Source organism: Triticum dicoccoides, chromosome 6A (assembly GCF_002162155.2).
Source record: "Triticum dicoccoides isolate Atlit2015 ecotype Zavitan chromosome 6A, WEW_v2.0, whole genome shotgun sequence".
In the NCBI taxonomy this organism is placed as follows: domain Eukaryota; kingdom Viridiplantae; phylum Streptophyta; class Magnoliopsida; order Poales; family Poaceae; genus Triticum; species Triticum dicoccoides.
The window spans coordinates 416,131,833-416,138,290 of NC_041390.1; positions in this window are offsets into that span (position 1 = coordinate 416,131,833).

Below are 6,458 nucleotides of genomic sequence, written 5' to 3' on the forward strand. Positions count from 1 at the left end.
CCTAAGGCGCGCCCCCCTACCTCGTGGGCCCCCTGGAAACCCTCCGACGCCAACTCCAACTCTATATATTTGCTTTCGGAGAGAAAAATCAAATAGAAGAAATCATTGCGTTTTACGATACGGAGCCGCCGCCAAGCCCTAAAACCTCTCGGGAGGGCTGATCTGGAGTCCGTTCGGGGCTCCGGAGAGGGGGATTCGTCGCCGTCATCATCATCAACCATCCTCCATCACCAATTTCATGATGCTCACCGCAGTGCGTGAGTAATTGCATCATAGGCTTGTTGGACGGTGATGGGTTGGATGAGATTTATCATGTAATCGAGTTAGTTTTGTTAGGGTTTGATCCCTAGTATCCATTATGTTCTGAGATTGATGTTGCTATGACTTTGCTATGCTTAATGCTTGTCACTAGGGCCCGAATGCCATGATTTCAGATCTGAACCTATTATGTTTTCATGAATATATGTGAGTTCTTGATCCTATCTTGCAAGTCTATAGTCACCTACTATGTGTTATGATCCGGCAACCCCGAAGTGATAATAATCGGGACCACTCCCGGTGATGACCTTAGTTTGAGGAGTTCATGTATTCACTATGTGCTAATGCTTTGTTACGGTTCTCTATTAAAAGGAGGCCTTAATATCCCTTAGTTTCCAATAGGACCCCGCTGCCACGGGAGGGTAGGACAAAAGATGTCATGCAAGTTCTTTCCCATAAGCACGTATGACTATATACGGAATACATGCCTACATTACATTGATGAATTGGAGCTAGTTCTGTGTCACCCTATGTTATGACTGTTACATGATGAACCGCATTCGGCATAATTATCCATCACTGATCCGGTGCCTACGAGTTTTCCATATACTGGTTTACGCTTATTTACTTTCCTGCTGCTACTGTTACAATCACTACAAAATACCAAAAACATTACTTTTGTTGTCTTTACTTTTGTTGCTGCTACCACCACTATCATATTACTTTGCTAATAAACACTTTGCTGCAGATACTAAGTTTCCATGTGTGGTTGAATTGACAACTCAGCTGCTAATACTTGAGAATATTCTTTGGCTCCCCTTCTGTCGAATCAATAAATTTGGGTTGAATACTCTACCCTTGAAAGTTGTTGCGATCCCCTATACTTGTGGGTTATCAAGACTAATTTTTGGCGTCGTTGCCGGGGAGCATAGCTCTATTCTTTGAGTCACTTCGGATTTATATCTGCTGGACACTATGAAGAACTTAAGAGATCCAAAAACCAAGATCTATCCCTCAACTACGAGGGGATGTAAGGAACTGCCATCTAGCTCTGCACTTGATTCACCTTCTGTTATGAGTAAGTTTGCGACACCTGCATCTGCTTCTGCTATTCGTTCTAATATGTCGCATGTTATTGATGATGCCACTTCTGCTATGCATGATATTTATGATGAAACTGCTTCTATGCCTGATACTACTGTGCCCCTTAGTGAATTTCTTGATGAACAAATTGCTAGGGCTAGAGAAAGTGAAATTATTGAATCTGAATACGATGATGATAGTGATGATGAAAATATGCATGTTATTCCTGAGGGTTATCTTTTTGATGCGGAATCTTCTGCCGCTATTTTTGCTTGCAGAGATAGATATGAGCTTAAGAGGTTATGAATTAAATGGAACAAAGAATCACTTAGAGGTAGAATGAAACTCGACCCTGCTTTTGCTACTTCACCTATATGTGTTCCTAATAAAGATTATGAATTCTTTGTTGATCCTGATATAATTACTTTGGTTGAATTTGATCCATTTTATGGCTATGAATCTGAAACTGTTGTGGCACATCTTACTAAATTAAATGATATAGCTGCCCTATTCACTAATGATGAGAGATCGCGTTACTTTTATATATTCAAAATATTTCCGTTCTCATTAAAGGGTGATGCTAAGACATGGTTTAATTCTCTTGATACTGGTTGTGTGCGTAGTCCCCAGGATATGATTTATTACTTCTTTGCTAAATATTTCCCTGCTCATAAGAAACAAGCTGCTTTGAGGGAAATATACAACTTTGTGCAAATTAAAGAAGAGAGTCTCCCACAAGCTTGGGGGAGGCTACTCAAGTTACTTAATGCTTTGCCTGATCATCCTCTTAAGAAACCTGAAATACTTGATATCTTTTATAATGGACTAACCGATGCTTCCAGAGATTACCTGGATAGTTGTGCTGGTTCTCTTTTCAGGGAAAGAACACCGGATGAAGATGAAATTCTATTGAATAATATGTTGACAAATGAAAATAATTTGGCACCTCCTAAGCCAGCTCCTGAGCCATCTCCTGCTCCAATTACTGAGTCTATTCCTAAACCAACTCCGAATAAGAGAGGTGTTCTATTTCTCAGTCCCGAAGATATGCAAGAGGCAAAGAAATCTATGAAAGAAAAAGGTATTAAAGCTGAATACGTTAAGAATTTACCTCCTATTGAAGAAATACATGGTCTTAATTCACCGCCTGTTGAAGAAACATATGATCTTAATTATTTATTTACTGAAGAACCTCCTGATCCCGATATCCCGACACAGGTACTAAAGGTAAATTCTCTCTATAGATTTGATGAAGGTGATATCCCTCACTATAAGCCTGCTAGGCAATGCTTTGATGAATTTGATAACTTTATTGTCAAACAAGAAAATTTCAATGCTTACTTTGGTAGAAAATTAAAAGAAAATGCTTATATGATTAGACGCTTGGGTAATTATATGGCTGATATTAAAGGTGAACTTAAACTTGTTAGCAAACATGCTTCTATGGTTAGCACTTCAGTAGAACAAGTACTTAAAGCTCAAAAAGAAGTGCTTAATGAAATGAATAGTAAGAAAAATGATTATGCTGTTAGAGTGGCTACTAGAACTGGTAGAATGACTCAGGAACCTTTGTATCCTGAAGGCTACCCTAAGAGAATCGAGCAAGATTCTCAAAGAAATAATATTGATGTTCCTAGTTCTTCTAAAAAGAAGAAGAAGAAAAATGATAGAAATGTGCAAACTTCTAGTGAACCTATTGCTGAACCACCTGATAATCCAAATGATATATCTATGTCTGATGCTGAAACACAATCTGGTAATGAACAAGAACCTAGTAAAAATATCAATAATGATGTTCATGATGATGCTCAACCTAGTAATGACAATAATGTAGAAATTGAACCTGCTGTTGATCTTGATAACCCACAATCAAAGACTCAACGTTATGATAAAAGAGACTTTGTTGCTAGGAAACATGGTAAAGAAAGGGAACCTTGGGCTCAAAAACCCATGCCTTTTCCTCCAAAACCATCCAAGAAAAAGGATGATGAGGATTTTGAGCGCTTTGCTGAAATGATTAGTCCTATCTTTTTGCGTATGCGATTAACTGATGTGCTCAAAACAAATCCTTATGCTAAATATATGAAGGATATCATTACTAATAAAAGAAAGATACTGGAAGCTGAGATTTCCACCATGCTTGCTAATTATACTTTTAAGGGTGGAATACCAAAGAAACTTGGAGACCTCGGAGTACCTACTATACCTTGCTCCATTAAAAGAAATTATATTAAAACTGCTTTATGTGATCTTGGAGCCGGTGTTAGTGTTATGCCTCTCTCTTTATATCGTAGACTTGACTTGAATAAGCTGACACCAACCAAAATATCTTTGCAAATGGCTGATAAATCAACTGCTATACCTGTCAGTATTTGTGAGAATGTGCCTGTTGTGGTTGCAAACATTACTATTTTAACGGACTTTGTTATACTTGATATTCCCAAGGATGATAGTATGTCTATTATTCTTGGAAGACCTTTTCTTAATACTGCAGGGGCTATTATTGATTGCAACAAAGGCAATGTCACTTTTCATGTTAATGGTAATGAGCATACGATACACTTTCCGAGGAAACAACCTGAAGTTCATAATATCAACTCCATTGGAAAAATTCCATCAATTATAATTGGAGGTTTTGAATTTCCTCTTCCTACTTTCAAAAAGAAATATGATATACTTATTATAGGGGATGTGCATATCCCCGTTGAGGTAACTTAGTGTTATTCGAAATTTCTCAGGTTTCATGATTATCGAAATGAGTTTGTTAACAAGACTTGATCAACCTTGTTAGTGGATTCTTTTTGATGAGCATGAGAAGGATGAAACTAGAAGCACAAACTTCTGTACCCTCTTTATACTTTATGTTATTTATATTAAATAAAGTAAAAATAGTATTTTCTGCCTGTTTCCTGACTTATACGTGCAATATAAAAATATCCCGAAAATAAAAGTCCTCAGAATGCCATGCCGATTTAATATGATTTTTTCAGGAATATTTGAGGATTTACTATGCAAAAATTACCGCGGGAGGAGCTGCCACCTGGCCACGAGGGTGGTGGGCGCCCCCCCTATAGGGCGTGCCCCCCTGCCTCGTGGGCCCACGGTGGCCCTCCTCCACTTATCCCAGCACCCATCTTCTTTCTCTGTCTCACACAAACCCGAAAAACAAACTCAAGCACGAGTTCCAGCCACTTTTGCTGTGATTTTCGATCTCCTTGCTCAAAGCACCTCTCGCAAAACTGCTTGGGGAGATTTTTCCTTGGTATGTGACTCCTCCATTGGTCCAATTAGTTTTTGTTCTAGTGCTTTATTCTTTGCAAATTTGTGCTGCACAGGTGACCATGTTCTTGAGCTTGCATGTCAAATTTATATGGTTCCAAGTAGTTCTAATGCTTGATATAGGCTCTAGGCACTTGTAGGAGTAGTTGCTATCAATATTATTGAGTTTGGTTTACTTTTATTTTGAAGTTATTAAAAATTTCAGATTGTTTCAGAAAAATAATGAGGAGATTTTTGAGGGGCTCGTCGAGCCAAAGCTCGAAGGAAAAGGCACCGAATCCTAAGTATAATTTTCCACGCACCGCGGAGATTCGGGCGTGTGAATGGCCTTCTGAAGATTTCTTGAGAGCAGTCGGTATCTATGAAGATTTTCATGAATTGGCTCACAATGCAGGCCTCACCGCTTTCCTCCACGACCAATGCGATCAGTATCTCTTACTCACAAATACCTTTGTGCAAAACTTTCATTTTCATTCTAGGAACTGAAGGAAATATGCCCTAGAGGCAATAATAAAGTTATTATTTATTTCCTTGTATCATGATAAATGTTTATTATTCATGCTAGAATTGTATTAATTGGAAACATAATATATGTGCGAATACATAGACAAACAGTATGTCACTAGTATGCCTCTACTTGACTAGCTCGTTGATCAAAGATGGTTATGTTTCCTAGCCATAGACAAAGAGTTGTCATTTGATTAACGGGATCACATCATTAGGAGAATGATGTGATTGACTTGACCCATTCCGTTAGCATAGCACTTGATCGTTTAGTTTATTGCTATTGCTTTCTTCATGACTTATACATGTTACTATGACTATGAGATTATGCAACTCCCGTTTACCGGAGGAACACTTTGTGTGCTACCAAACGTCACAACGTAACTGGGTGATTATAAAGGTGCTCTACAGGTGTCTCCAAAGGTATTTGTTGGGTTGGCGTATTTCGAGATTAGGATTTGTCACTCCGATTGTCGGAGAGGTATCTCTGGGCCCTCTCGGTAATGCACATCACTTAAGCCTTGCAAGCATTGCAACTAATGAGTTAGTTGCGGGATGATGTATTACAGAACGAGTAAAGAGACTTGCTAGTAACGAGATTGAACTAGGTATTGAGATACCGATGATCGAATCTCGGGCAAGTAACATACCGATGACAAAGGGAAAAACGTATGTAGTTATGCAGTCTGACAGATAAAGATCTTCGTAGAATATGTGGGAGCCAATATGAGCATCCAGGTTCCGCTATTGGTTATTGACTGGAGACATGTCTCGGTCATGTCTACATAGTTCTCGAACCCGTAGGGTCCGCGCGCTTAAAGTTCGATGACGGTTATATTATGAGTTTATGTGTTTTGATGTACCGAAGGAGTTCGGAGTCCCGGATGAGATCGGGGACATGACGAGGAGTCTCAAAATGGTCGAGACGTAAAGATCGATATATTGGACGACTATATTCGGACATCGGAAAGGTTCCGAGTGATTCGGGTATTTTCGGGAGTACCGAGGAGTTACGGGAATTCGTATTGGGCCTTAATGGGCCATACGGGAAAGGAGAGAAAGGCCTCAAAGGGTGGCCGCACCCCTCCCCATGGGCTGGTCCGAATTGGACTAGGGAGGGGGGGCTTCCTTCCTTCTCCTTTTCCCTTCCCTTTCCTTCTCTCCTACTCCTACTACTTGGAAGGGATCCTAATTCTACTAGAAAAGAGGGAATCCTACTCCCGGTGGGAATAGGACTCCCCTAGGGCGCGCCATAGAGAGGGCCGGCCCTCCCCCTCCTCCACTCCTTTATATACGGGGGAAGGGGGCACTCCAAAGACACAACAACTGATCTC